At 44.0% G+C, this 16,363-nt stretch overlaps 1 protein-coding gene across 1 annotated transcript in view; it reads right to left on the reverse strand.

The window, feature by feature from the left end:
- XPNPEP1 (X-prolyl aminopeptidase 1) overlaps positions 1-16,363 on the reverse strand; it is a 297,380-nt gene that overhangs the window by 226,114 nt on the left and 54,903 nt on the right. Inside the window, exon 2 of the mRNA XM_069611759.1 lies at positions 9,457-9,564. The gene's annotated coding sequence lies outside the window, so the exon portion shown is untranslated. The remainder of the gene's footprint in view (positions 1-9,456; positions 9,565-16,363) is intronic.

A 16,363-nucleotide genomic window follows, 5' to 3' on the forward strand; every position in this document is an offset into this window, starting at 1 on the left:
AACCAGTCCACCATAAATCGAGCAGCAACACAGACTAAGAACCTAGCGCAGAGATCCACAGTTCCTCCAAGCACCAACCACAATTCACTAAGGCTTTAATATTGCTTCTGCTCCATGGGTCAAAATCTGGATCACTTTCTGACGATAAAATATGAGGGGGCGGGAGAAATCAGGGAATAGCTGCCATATCTTCTGTGCAATACAGCACCCTGTACTGTCAGCTTTTTCACGTTCTCCCTCAATAACATGTACTGGCCCTTGTTGTCTATCACTACACCTAGATAAATCATGGCATCAACGACTTCCAGCTCCTGGTCCTCCACACAAACGTAACCTTTTGTTTCTGAATGCCGATGCCATAGCCAACCACCCCATGTACTCCATAACTCTTGACATCAGTTGCCTGTATGTCACTTCTGCGTGGTCACCTGGGTTGCCCTGCCAAATTCAACCTCTGGTGAGGGGTCTATTCCACTAGCCTCATGTAGGCATTCCTGTACATTTTTCATACGTGAATCTTCTGAAATCAATGCCTCAGGCACTGATGGTGTTCCATATTGTAAACCAAAAGGTCTGGATTCATCAGAAGATTCCTCTGCATCCTCATAAATGGAGGAGAGGGATTTGAAAGAAAAAAAAATAAATAATCAGATTGTGGCAAAGGCGTACATGTCTTTTCCAATGTAGTTGTCATTATATTTGTGGTCAGGGAAACCGAAATCTTCGAGACCGTCGACTGCTTCGATGGTTGCGCCGATGGCTTTGGCATTAGTGTCGAGGAGGGCAAGACCGCATTCTTGAACACCTTCATCATTCGTAATCGAAACTCTGCCCACTGGGCTGGTGAACTAGATTTAGTGGGGCAAATGACCCGTTCCGGTGATGAACTTGTATACGAGGAAGATGTCGATCTATGGCGCCGTTTCTCTCCGTGTCTAGAGGTCGACGAGTGGTGTGAACCACTGTGACCGGGAACGTTTGTTCTTTTTGCGACAAGGAGAAACTGTTCTCGACTCGTCCAAAGTTTTTTGCTGTTTTGACGGAGTGGAAGGGGATTTTAGGGTCCTACCTGCGCAAGCTTCCCTCTAAGCTCTCTCGGGCCTTGGCCGTCATGGATAGGCAGCCTTCACACTCAACCCCAGGCACCACTGGCAGATCCTGCGAGGATCTGTCACGGACATCTTCATACCACAGTTTTTTAAAGCCAGATCTGGGGGAGGACAATGAAGACAAAGCCATCTTCACGTTCACTGGAAGAATGAGGAAATTATCGAAGAAGTTATCAAAGATATTTGTCAATGAACGAGGTGTACAGCATCCGAAGTGTAAGCACAGAAAAACTCAGGCCAACGGGCGATGCGAGTGCTACATTTACCTTCGGTGACGTCGACATCGAGGTGGAGGACTCCGAGGGACATCGAGTCGACAGGCATCTCAGCTCCCCCTATTGGAAAAAAATATCCGAAGCAGCAAAGCTAGATATTTGATATAACGAACATAAGGAATACGTGGGAGAACACAATCCATTCGAAGGATGTTTTTTACAGAAGGTCGAACTGGAAGAGGCATTAGGAATAAGCCCCATGCCACACCTGACATACTTACAATTAAAAAGCACCCCGACAGACCAACACTGGGTGAACAATCTGAAGCGCCCCTTGACGCAGTTCAAACAAGTCCTAAACACACACAGGTCTTATTTCAAGACTATATGACTCGCTTTTAACCAGAGGCAAACGAAGATCTACCGAAAACTCAAAAGCAGCGGGCCACCAATCTTAAACCTACAGGAGGACCTAGATATATGGCAAATTATTTACAGAGCAGTTTGGTCCTTGTTAGGCAGAATTGCATGCAGTACCCTCTGGGGCCACCACACACAATTAGGACTACAGGTGTAAGCCAAACCAACCCGTACCACACAGTTTTTGCTAGCGAGCTGCAGCCAGGCTTATCTCAGAGTGAATGTGAGCAGTACAAGTCACAGACGTCTTTCAATCACAGTGGTTTAAGTAGACACTTAAACTCAAGGTTTCTTTGTAATTTATTACACAATCATTTAGGAAACATTCACTAGAAGGAGGCAACTTAATATTATATACCAATACACTACAATACAAAACTCTAAGCATTTGAGACAGTTTGAGCTCCCCTGAAATAGGAGCCAAATGACAGCTCAGTTACTTAGAAGTGAGCAAAAGGCAGAAGGTAAGTAGAATAGATCACATATACTTAGACAGTTCAAATAGTTTCAGTTCACCAGAACAGTCAATAGGCTTAGGCCAAAGTCAATGGGCTAGTGTTCTGGATAGGAAAGAGCAGTTCGGGTATCAAACGGTAAAGTCTTTGCAAAAGTTTTCAGAAGTAGTTTAGGCAAAAAAGAATCATATGTTGGGTCACAAGCTGATTAGGCCTGCAAGTTGGGAAAGTTTCCCGAACTTTCACCGTGAGAGTGGCGTTCTCTCAATCGGGTTGGCACAGTACCCGAAACAAATGCAGCTGAAGTCGTGGGTTCCTGGCAGTTCCTGCAGAGCTCACTGTTCCTGAGCCTCAGTCATGGGGACAAGAGGGAGGACCTCGGGGGACTCCTGCACTGCACGGGATCGTCGGAAAACGCAAACAAAATGGAGTCACTTCAGTTCCAGTAGCTGTTGATTCAAGCACACAAGCTGGTGTCCCTCTCCCTGGCTAATCCTAACCAGCCTTGAGAATGGTATCCAGGTGGCTTAGGAGTTGATTGGTCCCACCAACTCAAAGGGAGAAGTCGTCCTTGAATGGGCTTCTCTGTCCAGATGAACTTGGCAATTCAGACCTGCAGCAGGGCTTCACCGGGCAAACCAACGGTCCAGGAGTTGCAGCAGCCGTCCTCTTCTAGCTCTTCTTTGGTTCTTTCATTCCAGTGGTCGACTCTGCTTCCCAGTCCAAGAGACTCGCCTTTCTAAACAGTTCTCTCCCTTTCATTCCAGCCTAGCTGTCACTCACCCAGCAGGTTGGCTATCCTTGCCGGACAGTCAGCCAGCCAATCACGCCAGAGTGCATTTGGGTCTCCTAGGAGACTAAGCACAGGGAGTTTCGGCCACCTCCCTCATCTTCTGCCCACCCCAGGCATTCAGACGCCAGAGGCGGTCTTCAGTCCTGAAGCCCGGCAAAGGCATATGAACAAAGGGACCAAACCTGGTTTGGCACGCAGAGACAAACACTAGAAGGACCTTTCCAAAAAGAAACAGCGAAAAAAGAAGACCGGGACCTATTCTTAAGGCGCCATCTTGAAAAACATGTCTCCTGTGATTTTTAGCTACCGCTGTTCGCGGTCGGGAAAAATCATGGTAGTTTGTTGTAAAACCACTGCCACCAGCCTTTTCAATAGGAAAGGGTAGCATTTGACTGCTAAATTAGTATTTAGACACGGGGGATACTGTGTAACCCCTCCAGCACTCCATTGTAAGATGTGTGCTGGGTCTAGGAATTTGGAAAGACTAGTAAAGTCAATTTCACTTTACATTCTCTGGGAAACAGTAGTTTATCCCAGAGAAGGTATTTAAACCTTTGGGAAGTCTAAAAGACATCCCTGTGTCACCGCACTGAGGGTGCTGTGTAACACACATGAAAAGATGATGCCTATGGAGTTATCTAAAACTCCATAATCAAAAAACACAAGTGTAAAACGCACATCAAAATACAAGAAAGAGTGGGAAAAAAGGCTCACACTCTTTCTAGGTAAAAAAAATCAAGTCCTCAAAATCCAGCAAAGTCGCTGGGGGTCTCTAAGGTGAAGGGAATTAGCACATTTATGAAAATTCTCACCAACAGTCCTCCTCTACAGCAGTACAATACAAAATGCACAACGGCAGACTCTTGTTCAGGTGGCATTTAACCCCATATAGACTTTCTGAAATGTGTCCCAATGCCAGCCCCCTGTGTTGGAGACACTGAGTTGAGGTATGAATGGCATTTATTGGCATATGTGGTGGGAATGCCCCTTGGTACAATGTTACTGGAAGGAGGTACTAGCATTGCTTAAAGAGATATATGGTATAGAACGGACCTCGCTCCATTGCTGGTACTATTCGGTCTGGAACTTCAAGGGAATAGTTATCCACAACTGTCACACATGACAAGGAACTTATTGTTGGCTGCAAGGGTATGTCTCATCACTCACTAGCAAAAAAATTAAAAAAAATAAAAAATATCACCTACCGAGGAGAACTGAATGATCAAGAAAAGCATCTGAATTAAAGGACATGGAAAGTTTGACGGCAATATTTCTTGAATCCCACGCCAACATTGACATGGAGTGGCTACCCTTTCTGGAGTATCGTATAACACAAAAGAGGGCAGGGTAAAAAATAGGCCAGACTCATGGATCCTATCGACCTCAGAAGAACCCAGAGTTGTTTTATCTTGTACCCATTATGCTACCTGAGCATGCAAATGGTACAAACTGCATGTTGGAGATCCTCCAAGTATGCAGTGTCTGATACGCCCTTTGTAATCCCAATACTATTTCTAATTTTACATTGTTTTTTCGGAGGCAGGAGGGATAGCGGTCCATTTAGACTCGAATGGTAGGTAAGTGAAATCCTGGATTATTTTTTTTTTATTTTTTTTTAGTGGTGCCATAACCAACTGTTTGGTTTGTTTATTGTTTGAATTGTGCTGGACCACCTCCAGTTCCTTATTTCATGTTGTAATTTCAATCCCTCATGAAAACTCTTCTAAATAAGGAATTACAAAAAAGAAAACACATTGTCCCTTAAAGATTGGCATGACAGTGTTTGTAATGGCGATCACCTACCAAAATAGGCTACTACCTAAAAGGGGAACCCCAAACCTGCCTCTACCAAAATACCTCTGCCATCTCCCCTCCCCTACCTACGCTCACAAAGGTAGGGAATATAAACATGTACGTTGGGCGCTTTGACGGTTAATATTGACACGTCTACTTAGCTGCACATCACTATGTCCAATAATGCCGGTGCCCTGCAAATGCCCATTTCTGTCAGTCTAATTAACATTGAGCAAGTGTAAGCCGTCATCAATTAATATTTTAACAAATGAAGAAATGAAATCTAAAACACACGATTTAACCAACAATGGCATAAAGCGATAGCGATTTAACGCAACACAATCTTTGCACCGGTTTCTGGGAACAATGTTTTGGGAATTGTGAAATCACTGGCTACCGGCCATGCCCCGGTGACTACTCGCAGAGACAGAACACCATCAGAAAATGTCTCAAAACCTAGAGGTTGACGGGACCACCACAGACACATTTGCCCCACCAACAACACTACATGACTTCTGCCTTCAGTCTAACAGCAGACTGATGCCCTACAAGTGGTCTAGCCGAGGAACTTCAAATAGGCCTCACCAAGAGCCTTTCCAACTACCTCTCCCTCCCTGAACTAACCTACTCACCTTTCAGTTCATTAACACACAGACCCCAACATACGCTGCAGTTTTAAGTCTGCTAGCACAACCACTACCACAGAGTTATTTGGAGCTCATAGCATGTGCCCAGACCAGCAGCTCCCTTGTGTCCCAGCACTGACACAGTTACTAGATCTTGGGTTCTACCCACTGTATGAGACATGCATGCAGGGGTCACCACCACAAACCACTTGAAATCATGCCAGCACACAGGATTTGGTTATGTACAGGTTTCCTAACTGCCTCTACAACCCCCCTGCTAACCGCCTTGTTCCTCTGTAATTCAAAACGGCAGAAGTGTGCTATACAAGACCATTTTACAATACATCAAATGCAGCCATCAGCAGAAGGGAAAGTTGGAGGCCAAGTACATCAATTTGTCAAGAGAAGGCACGAAAACAGGCATACATAGATGGGCCTGGCGATTCATATTTGACACTAAATGATGCGTTTTATCGGGCAAGTGCCTTGGTGTTAGTTTTCCTCCAAATATCGCCCTATTTCTTTCTCTTTGGGGGCAGCACTTAGGAGAATGCAATATTTGTCCAACGGGAAAAAGGCCACAAGAGACTGGACTTTGTCAGCGTCTCGCAATGCGATGTTAGAAGCAGTCATGAAACAGAGGTGAATAATTTAATTAAGGTGGGTTTTTGTGTCTCCCCTGGGACCTGGCCATTATTGGCAAACCATTCCAGAACACTTTCCTCCTTATTTCACAGCAGTAACCAACCAGAGAGAAAGTCAGGCATCTGGCCAGAACCAGAAAGCATTGTCTATCATTATGCTAACCAGAGGTTTCATTTCAAGGGAGCACAGAGTATACTCTGGAATCCCTGAAAAACAGGACTCGTCACAATTTGGATGGAGACAAACTGGCTGAAACGCAGCTCAAATAAGGTGCAGACAAAGACAATAGGCTCTCACAGACACCCAAGACAGACCGGGCAGAATGTAAGCTGCCATTAACTAACAAAGTGCAACCTCTCCACATAATCCACTTGTGCAGTCTGGACGTCCGGTTTGAGCATAGGGACAAACCGAGGCATGCACAGACTTAAGTCTTCCAACGATCTAGGATATGTGGCTTGACTAGAGGAATGTATGATTCGCAAAGAGCCTATTGTGTCTAACAGACATTCCATCTGATGGGAAAACCTGCTTGAATGCTGCAATGTTTTGTGCTTCGAGTATATTACCCCAATCTGTCTTAATTTGCAATGGCACAAACCACAAACTTCCCATAATGTGTCACTAAACATATCATATCCAATTCACATCACACTGGTTTGACCAATTATACATTTTAAAATGTGTATTCACAAGATCAATCACGATGTAGACGGGGACGGCCACCTGTTTGGATCGAGCAGTGTAGTTAGCTGCCTCGGTGGATGAAACGCGTGAACTGTGAAATGATAAAACCTGCTGTACTGGCGCCGGCAAGCGCATTGGGAATCTGATATGAATCTGATAACATCTGCCGGAGGAATTTGAAATTAATTTCTGAAAACATGTGAGAGTTTAAAAGTGGTGCGATGCAGGTTATTGGTTTCCCTGGACCCACTGGGAGGATTGAACAATAGAAATGAAGTCGCGAGACACTGAATCGTACTCTCTGCCTTGCCTGCACACCGCCCCCTTTGTACAGTTGCGCGAGCTGGGATGTGACCAACTTCATCTCTGACCCTAATGAAAACTGGTTATATTCATCATCAATGTATGGAAGACATCTGTCGCCCTGATGAAGGCTGGGCTTATGTTAGTCGCTTTAACCTGATTGCCAAAACTCGAGTAGGCCAACAACAGATTGAGTACTACTAAAGAAGATCTCTTACAATTAGTTTGGCCACAGTTGCATAGCTTGAGTCCTCGACATTGGCAGACATTTTTTTTTTTTAGCACACTGCATCAATCGAGGTTGCCAGACTGGAGTTTATGCAGTCACAGGTTTACATCGATTGTTATTTTGTATTGTATTGCATTGTTTGCACTAGAATTTTTTTTACACATTTCCTACTGTGATATGTATTGTCTATGTGGTGTATTAGGTTTTTATGTATGAGAGTATGCTTGAAAATGTTAGTGTTATGACTGAGATGTATGTTAAATGTATGTCAAACTCGTGTTTTGTATGAATTTTATCATGTGAAATTGCTTTGGAAGGTACAGCTTGATTAATATTGCGAATACAAATTTAAAAATGCATAATTGGTCAAACCCGTGTGACATGAATTAGATATGGACTACTAAGTGACGCATCATAGAGCTTCTTGGTTTTCGTCCTATTGGAGCTCCACATTTTCCCATACTACTAATTTAAGGTAGTGGAGGACCTCAGGTGGTTGTTTTTGCTTAAATGGCAATGGCATCTGGTTTCCTTGTAAAATACAAGCTGGCTGTCGTGGCTTTTAGAGACTTGCGTAGCACTGCATTTGCAACCTTGTGTGGTATGCAATAGCACACTTTTGCCCCACCCTTAAGTCCTAAAAAGAGCTGCCGCCTCAGAAGAAACAAGAATGTTGAACCTCAATCTACATTTGTACGCTCTTAAAACGTTGACTTTATGTTTTAATTGCACATTCATCTGCTGCCCTATCAAGCGGTCGAGAAGTTGCAGTTGAACAAACGATGGTAGATGATACAAGGCTTAACTTAGTACAACTGAGTAGCACCACTTGAGGCAGAACGTCCCCAGCTGTTGGAGGGGTTGCTAAATATCTAATAGAGCCACACAACGTATGTCCTGCAATTTCAAATGCTTTGATCGGCCCCGACTATAGTACCCTGGAAATAGACGTAGACCGCCTGGATCAACTTGCCCAAAACAGTTTTCTACTGCCATACACATGCCTTCCTTCCACTCAAACGAATGCAGCCAATGGAGGTCTTACAATGACATTAGAAAATCTAGCTTAACAGACACATGAACTTTAAAAAGGTTGATGTGAAAAGTGGACGAACACCAATAAGGCTTGGATGGCTTCTGCTGAGGGCCAACTGCCTACACACTGGTTCAGCTCATGAGAATGCTGGAGGACTAAAAGCAGGGTGGTAAGGATGATCGCAAATATCCAGGCTGCATACAATCTGTACCTGCTAACGCTGCTGGTGACAACCAATATCACAATTTTGAGATTCATACATGCAAACAGGCCCCATTCCATTCAGAAGGTGATCGCCCAGTCCTGGTCTTACCTTTGTATTCTGGGAGTTGGAAGTTCTGGGTTGTCTCATTATTAACTAAGGACTACAATTCATAGAAGGCAAAATTAAAACCAGGACTGGACTAGCATCTACCGACTGGAATGAGACACGTTGGCATGTATGGAAATTGCAGGGTCAAAATGAAACTTTGTTTTCCATTATTGTGGAGCCGATCACATTTACTGCAAGTACAGATGTGATTTAGCACAGACACTGCATTCATATGCTGGAGAAGAGCCTTTCACGCAAAGCTGTGGAGCAATGGAAACAACACAAACATGGAACTCTGACCGACTTCAGCAGGAGTGTCCACAAGAGAATCCACCATGTAAGAAAGCATGTATGCCGGATGTTAGGGAGAAATAAAGGCAAGGCAAAGGCGTCCTTCACTTTGCAGACCCATTCCAGGTGAGCCGGCCACAAAAGCATCACACACCTGTCAACCAGTTGATTTTCCATGGAACCGGAATGGAGGTCTTCGGAAGAAGATCCTGTTGAAATTAGTGGTGACTTTTTCAGGAAGGTGGTGAAGGTTTGCTGGGAGATGGGGTGTCATCACATTGAAATCCATTGGAGAAAACAGATTTTAAGGCGAGGGTGAAGTAGGGTTGCAGGTGGGGTAGCATGCTCCACATAACTGCTCAATGGGAATCATGCACGAATCATGCACCATGTGTCCTTATAAAAGTGAACTTCCCCAATTGTTTTAAAACAAAGTACTAATAAATAAAATAGGACTGGAACATTCTAAGCCGCAACATACAGTAGAAATCAAAGTATGTGATTGTTTTTGCAGTATCAGACCTAGCTGCGCAGTCTCACCTTCCTTCTCTGCCCTGCACCACGCCGTCCAGACTCCTGAGCCACCGACTGCCGCAGTACATCCACGCTCTGCCCTTTATCCCTTCACAGCATACTCATCAGCAACTTCTAACCAGAAAGAAAGACAGGTTTAGCATTATCTTGGACTTTAAACGCCAATAAAACCTGCGGGACTGTATCGACTACAACTTGGGCAAACTATGTAAAGAAAGTAACTCTACGTCAAGGTGAAATACCTCCTACTCCAAAGGTCTTTTCTGCAGATCAGAGTGATATTGATTTCACCCATTTTTATATCCCCATGAAAGTACAGACTTGTTTCACACCGTACAGCCAATCACCACTTGCCATAAATATTTTCAAGGGCTATTTGGATTCCGGAGTTGAATCTAAAAATGTCACGCTGCCAATTACAGGTCTTCATATGTTTTGTCAAGTAATCAAAAAAGAACAATGGGGAAAGAAATACAACGCAACAAAAGACCAGGAAAACATTAAAGTTGTAAGAAGGGAAAGAAAAACTATGAAGAAAACCTTTAACACACATGATAAACATTGCAAGATACAAAGCAGATTTCAGGCAGTTTCTCAGTGAAGTTTTAATGAGCGGTGCATACTTCTGAACAAAAACAGTTTTTCCTCCTTGACGCTATAAGCCAGCCAGTCTGAGCTTATCCATCCAAATTCAGTGTACTTTCATTTTCACCATTATAAATATAGACCAACAAGTTGTAGCATGCAGATTTCCACATAATAATTTAAGTAAACGTGTTTATAATGCACCCATGCCACTACTAGGCTGTGCAAGTCACAAGGAACACAGAGTAGGGTAGGGCAGGTGGCTGAGTGGGAAAAGTCTGAGAAGGATGCCAAATGTCTGTATGTAGGGTAAATGTAACAGGCATGGCCCTGGGATCTTCAGAATTCCATCTGGTCAAGTCCAAGGTGATAATGGAGAGTGAGAGAGAGCCACTGGGGGGCTGGGGGAAGGGGAGGTGGAAGAACACTGTGGTTTAAGCACTTCTGGTAGAGGAGGAGGATATAGAAGTTGTGCACTTGCGGCACGTTGGTCTCTACTGATTCAGTTGCAATAGGTGAGATAGCACAAAGCAACTGACAGCCCACGCCGGATTCTGTGGTTGGTAAATTGGTGGCACAGGAGGCACGGTTTGATCTGCAAAGGGACTAAAGTGGACTGTATGCCTGCATTACATTGTGGCACCTATGAAAGGGTGGCGTCTGTGGTGACAAGGTTATCTTGCATTCGAAAATATTCATGTGTTAACGTTACGTGTATTGGTGCATGGTGGATTGTATGATGAGAGTGCGTGCAGATACATGAAAATAAATGTAATTTGCTGTGCGATAGGTTTTTTTTAACATTGAGGGCAAATCCACTGAGTGACTCCAGAGCGGGAGAGATGGGAGACTCTGTGGCAAAATTATTGCATTGGCTCCTCGATAATTATTCAAAAATGCCTTCTTCCTTGCACTACAGTATCAGACAGTGCCAGATGTTGTGATGGATAGGCTTGTGAGCAGGGTTTGAGGCGTGGTCCAATGCGGGAAATCGGATAAGGAAGGACAAAGGCGCACTGAAGCAACAAGCTGGATGCCTGTCTCCTTCCATATGCTGAGGCAAAGAGAGAGGTGGGGGGGGGGGGGTGTGTGTGTGTGCGTGCGTGCGTGCGAGAGAGAGAGAGATATTCATCTAGGCCGCAGTGTGCAAGAACGACGCCTCTCCCCCTTTATTCCAATGGAACTCTCATCCAGTTTGAGATGCATCATAACTTGTCAGGTTACATGTGGAAACCATACTTGCCAAATAAGGATGTGGGTTGGAGGAGTCTGGGGGAGGGTCAAGCATACGATGAAGAGGATGAAGCATCTAAAAAGACAGTACTGGATGACTGTGTCACAAGCCACTGGGAACTAGGACAGCTAAACTACCTCTGTATGTTTGGCAGGGTATCCCTGCAGATGAGGCATTTTGCACATACAATTTGATTTGACCAGATTATTTATTGCTTTTCATAAATAAAAGAAAATCTCAAGGGTGCTCATCAGGATGTAAAACGAAACGCATCCGTCCCGAATCCTCTTCTGACCTATGCCTTGTGCCATCTTTCAACAAAACACAATAATAATAATAATCAACAAGACTGGGGGATTGATTCCGTTTCATTTCATTGTGGGATGTTTTTTAGCGGGGGTTTTTACAGCAGATATTTCAACAAAAAACTCAAAACCCTGCATTCTCTTTAATTTTGTATCTATTCCTGAACACCCACTCCCCATATATATATTTTTTTAAACCCCCCCTAAAAAGTTCGATGAGTCTTTTGTTAAAAAACATCCCGCGATGAAAGGACGTCATACCGACTCGGGGCACCATGAACGGGAAGGGATTGCTAATGGCTTCTGACCCGCAACCCTGTGTCCCCATAGTTCAAAATAATAGTCTGTTCTTGATGGGTTGGACTGTTGTCCAGAGGTCTCTAGTCCAGTCCTCCTATTTTGCCGAGGTGCTCTCAGTCGCTTGCCCATTCTGGGGGTCCTCTCCTTTGCACTCTACACTCTGGGGTTCTTCTCTTCCTCCCTCCCCACTCTGGGATTTTTGGCTTCTCAGGGCAGGAACAGGGAGTCACCGGAGCCCTTTTATGCCATCAGTGACGATGCTCAGGCTGGGCAGTGCAGGAGAATGGAGTGCAGCCGCTACGACTGACGGATTAAGTAGGTCCGCCCAGCCCCTGCTCCATCTGTTCCTGCAGGCCACCTGGCCTCCATTTCTTTCGTATTGTGCATTTTTGTCTGGGAAGCGGGGACTGCACAGTGTGGGCAAAATGGAAATAATTGCTCATAAATAAAAAATAAATAAAACAGTCCTGAAGACGGCTCGGGTGCTCGGAGGAATTGTTTTCCTTTTTGGGCATTTCTTTCCATTTTGCCCACGAAAACTGATGGACAAGCCATGAAGGATTAGAAGTAGTTTAGTGAAGATTTTTGTACAATGCTCTTCTTTGTGTTAAGAAAGGGTGCATGCATCTGGTTATTTGTGCAGGTCTGTTCAGAGATAAATATTTTAAATTGTTTGGTAAAAAAGGTATGTAGTTCCCAGAGTGAACTCCAGCCCAGGCATTTCTAGAATGGGCTTTTGGCTTGTAATTTTGTATTGTTGCTGAATTTATCATTAGCTTTTGGGAAATGTGTGATATCAAGCTGATCCCAGGTTCGTAGCTATGGGGTGTCTGGAGTGATTGCTTAAAATCTCGAAATGTTTTGACCTTGTACCAAATTCACCCTTCAAACCCGTCAACTCGATTATGCAAGGCTCAGGGGGCATCTGTTGCAGCGCCCACAGGCCGAGGCAGGCCAAGTCAGGTCGGAGTCCCATTAATGAACTTAAACGCCCATTCCAAGTGGACCTGGACCACTGGGCAGCAGAGTTTGGCGTGTGCGCCCATTGCTCTCAAGAATGATCGTCAGTGTTTCATTTCACTAGTGCCGACAGCTTGGCCTAATTCAGTTGTCCCAAACAACATTTAAGGTGCAGAAAGGGCCCAGAGAGGGCTCCTGTCCCCATCCTTTACCACTTCATTCTGGATGCTCCTCTGTGATGCACATGTAGAGTGCACCACACTCAGTGAGGGTGTGCATGCTTCATAAAAACAAAAATAGCACGAGGATGTGAAAATGTGTTAAGTTGATGCATCTTCTCAACAAGGGGCTAATCAGAATAGACATGATTCTGTAATAAGATACCTTACATTTGTGTGATTGAGAGTATTGAACATCATAGTGTTATGGGCAAGGCAACAATTCTGAACTCTAGGTTCAAATCTTATGGGTTTGGAGAAGCCTATGTAGCTGACCTGCACATAAAGACTCTTGAGCTGGAACTGAACCAGTTTATGGGTAATATAGAATCTGGCAGAGGAGATTCAACGTGCAGGCCTCCACCAACAAAACAAAACAATAGAGACCGATTTCTGGATGCTGATTTCCAAAAATAAAAAGTGCTGACAGAGCAAAAATAAAATCTGGCTGAGGACATTGTAGTTCCGTCCACAGATGTCTTTTTTATGGTGGGGGGCAAACACGCCAAAATATCCCAATCTATCTAAATCGGCATTTAAATACCTCTGTGGAACAGCCACGTCTGTTCCCAGTGAACAATTCTTTAGTAAAACTAGTGACTTTGTCAGTTGTAGAACAGCATGTCTGAAGCCTGCACATGTTGAAATGTTGGCAATGATTAAAGCGATCCATGCCCAATGTCCACCAATCGAATACAACGTGTATGGAAATGTGCAAACGTAACACATGGAAGTCTAAGTGGCTTTGAAGTATTCCATTCCAGGATGTACATGGCTGCGCTTTTGGCTCAGCCCGTGGTGGGCTCCTAGAGTCAGGCCTGAACCAGGCTCTTCCCTACCCATGAATTTCCTGGCTGCTGAGGTTGCCTGTGATCTCGTGCAAAAGAGATGAGACCTAGCAGAGATGGGACCAAGAATACTCTCCATAAGGCCTTTCCCTTTTTGTAATGGTTTGGCAGGTTGAAAAATGCTGGCCAAGAGGGTTTCCCAGAGAAATACCTTTGGTTATGATTAATTTAAAACCTTTCAGCCATCACTTCAGTTTTGCCTATGTCATCCCAAGTGAAACTTGGGTTCTGGAACCTGCTGTGACTAGCGACCCAAGCTACACCTAAGTGATGACACCCCATGAAGCAGACACATATCTAGGATTGCTGATTTTCTCGTGCAGTGGTGATGTATCTAGCAGTTCGGGCTGAACTGCCTCTTTTGGGGTTGGACCAAGTCGGATTTGCATATGGTCTTTGTCATTCTGTAATAGCTTGATACGCTATGCTGTAAAACTATGGTCTGGTGGGTTGTAAAATACTGTACCAGCTATGTCCTCTCTGTGGCACGAGACAGGTCAGACGAGACATCGCTTTACAGCCACCCCTGATCAGAGAACCAGGCGAGCATCTATTCCAAGTTTAGGACATGGGTAGTTGCTTATAAATCGGTTATAATTCATCATTTCAAGATTTATACTTTTGTATTCAATGTTCAATGTATGGACAATATGGGGTCAAGTTTAATTGTAAATCAAGTCAGATTAAATGTATTTAAGTTTATAAGAGGCGAACAACTTCAATAATTGTGAAATAAAATAGGAAATAAGATCCACTGCAATGTGGAATAGCAAATAAATCTTTTCCATCACCTATGGGGTGTAAAATTTTAAATTGCAAGCTACCAACCAGGCAGGTCACTCCCGGACACCAATGCCAGTTCTCCACACGCGCGCACACACACAGAACCCCATGTCTTACTCGCCAAGAGTCTCGCTTATCGCAAGTTTAGACGGCAACTTCACAACACACACATTGAATCCATGTATCTAGGGTTCTCGAAGGCAGAATCATGACGCAAGCAGAAGCTAGGGACATGCACATTTCTGCTGAGGAACACCCCCTTCTGTATTAATGATTGCAAGTAAAACCTCTACAAAGTGGCACGAATTAATGAAACATAGCAAAAGTCAATCGGCAATCAGGTTAAAGAGCATTCATGTATGTCATAACCCTCCTTTATTGCTGAAAGACATTTGGATAAGGAAGCAATATTTTCTAATCAGCATTTTTAAATACGTTTCGAGGCAAGCAGCAGAGGCCGACGGTCAATAGAGCTGCTCCATTAGTAGTAGGACATGCATGGGGTACAGGTTTTTTGTATTGAGCTTTCGAAATCCAGAAGCAGCTTCAAAGCACCGACGATCACTTCAAAGAGAAGATACAACGATAAGGCAACATGTTAACTTATGTGGGCGAATAGAGGCAGAAAAACAAGGCTACATAACCATCAACAAGGGAAGAAAGGGGGAGCTTGACAGCACCCCACATAGCAAAACAAGAAAAAGAAACTGTCACCATATAGGGACATGATTTGTTTGCCAAAGATTTTCACGGGTACATGTTATCCTGTTCGGTTGTTAATCCATGTATATTTTTACCTAGAAAGCACACCTTTAGCAGTGTACATTATGCATAGTCCTGCCGATTTCCAACAAACCTGCTCAGTACATTGTAACCAGCTAGCAATGCGCGCAGGGGTAATCATTTCAAGTTGCATGAATTCCATTCCTCGACATACACACCATTTCTTACTGGCTAGTGGCAAGTGCAAATATTGTGACCCATTTTTGCCAATACTTCTCCAGAAGAGCAGATCTAGAAAGAGTGCATGAGAGCGAGCGTGTGTGTGTGTAGCAGAGACATGCTACCTTAATGGTGCATGCGTGTTTGTCAGAAAGGTTTACTTGAATTTGTTATTTTTATGTACACCTTCCCTTTGTTGTTGGGTGGATGTCCACACACAAACACCTGTCTGGACTTCCACTATCTCCGTCATTGCATCCAAATCTAACCTTAAACAACCTTCTGTTTTTCTCGTACATAATGTCTCCCTTGCCAATTGCGATCTTGTAACCAAATTTAAACTGTTTTGATTTTGATGTGAATTTGGTCATTTTCTGTATTATTTTTTGGCACTGGACGCCACCTGTGTTAAAATAGCTGATCAGGTTGTGTCTTCTTATATTTCCTTATGTCATTAAACATTAACGCTAAGTGTCAAGCGCTTCAAAGCAGCCATACTAAGGTGGTAGGTAGTACTCCACAAAATACCTAAATAAATAAAACAGTTAGGAGCAGCAACTAGTGAATGAAAAGGGTCATAATGCTCAAAGTAGACCTACAAACATAGAACACTCCACCCCTGTTGGATCTAAAAGCTCCATGATGCCATCTATTAACGGGAGAAGGTAACTGGAACCTAGGTTGTGAATGTTAGACCACACTGATTATGGAGAGTAACTCCCAGAAGAGGCCAACATG

The sequence above is a fragment of the Ambystoma mexicanum genome, chromosome 8, assembly GCF_040938575.1.
Source record: "Ambystoma mexicanum isolate Mex_15411 chromosome 8, UKY_AmexF1_1, whole genome shotgun sequence".
In the NCBI taxonomy this organism is placed as follows: domain Eukaryota; kingdom Metazoa; phylum Chordata; class Amphibia; order Caudata; family Ambystomatidae; genus Ambystoma; species Ambystoma mexicanum.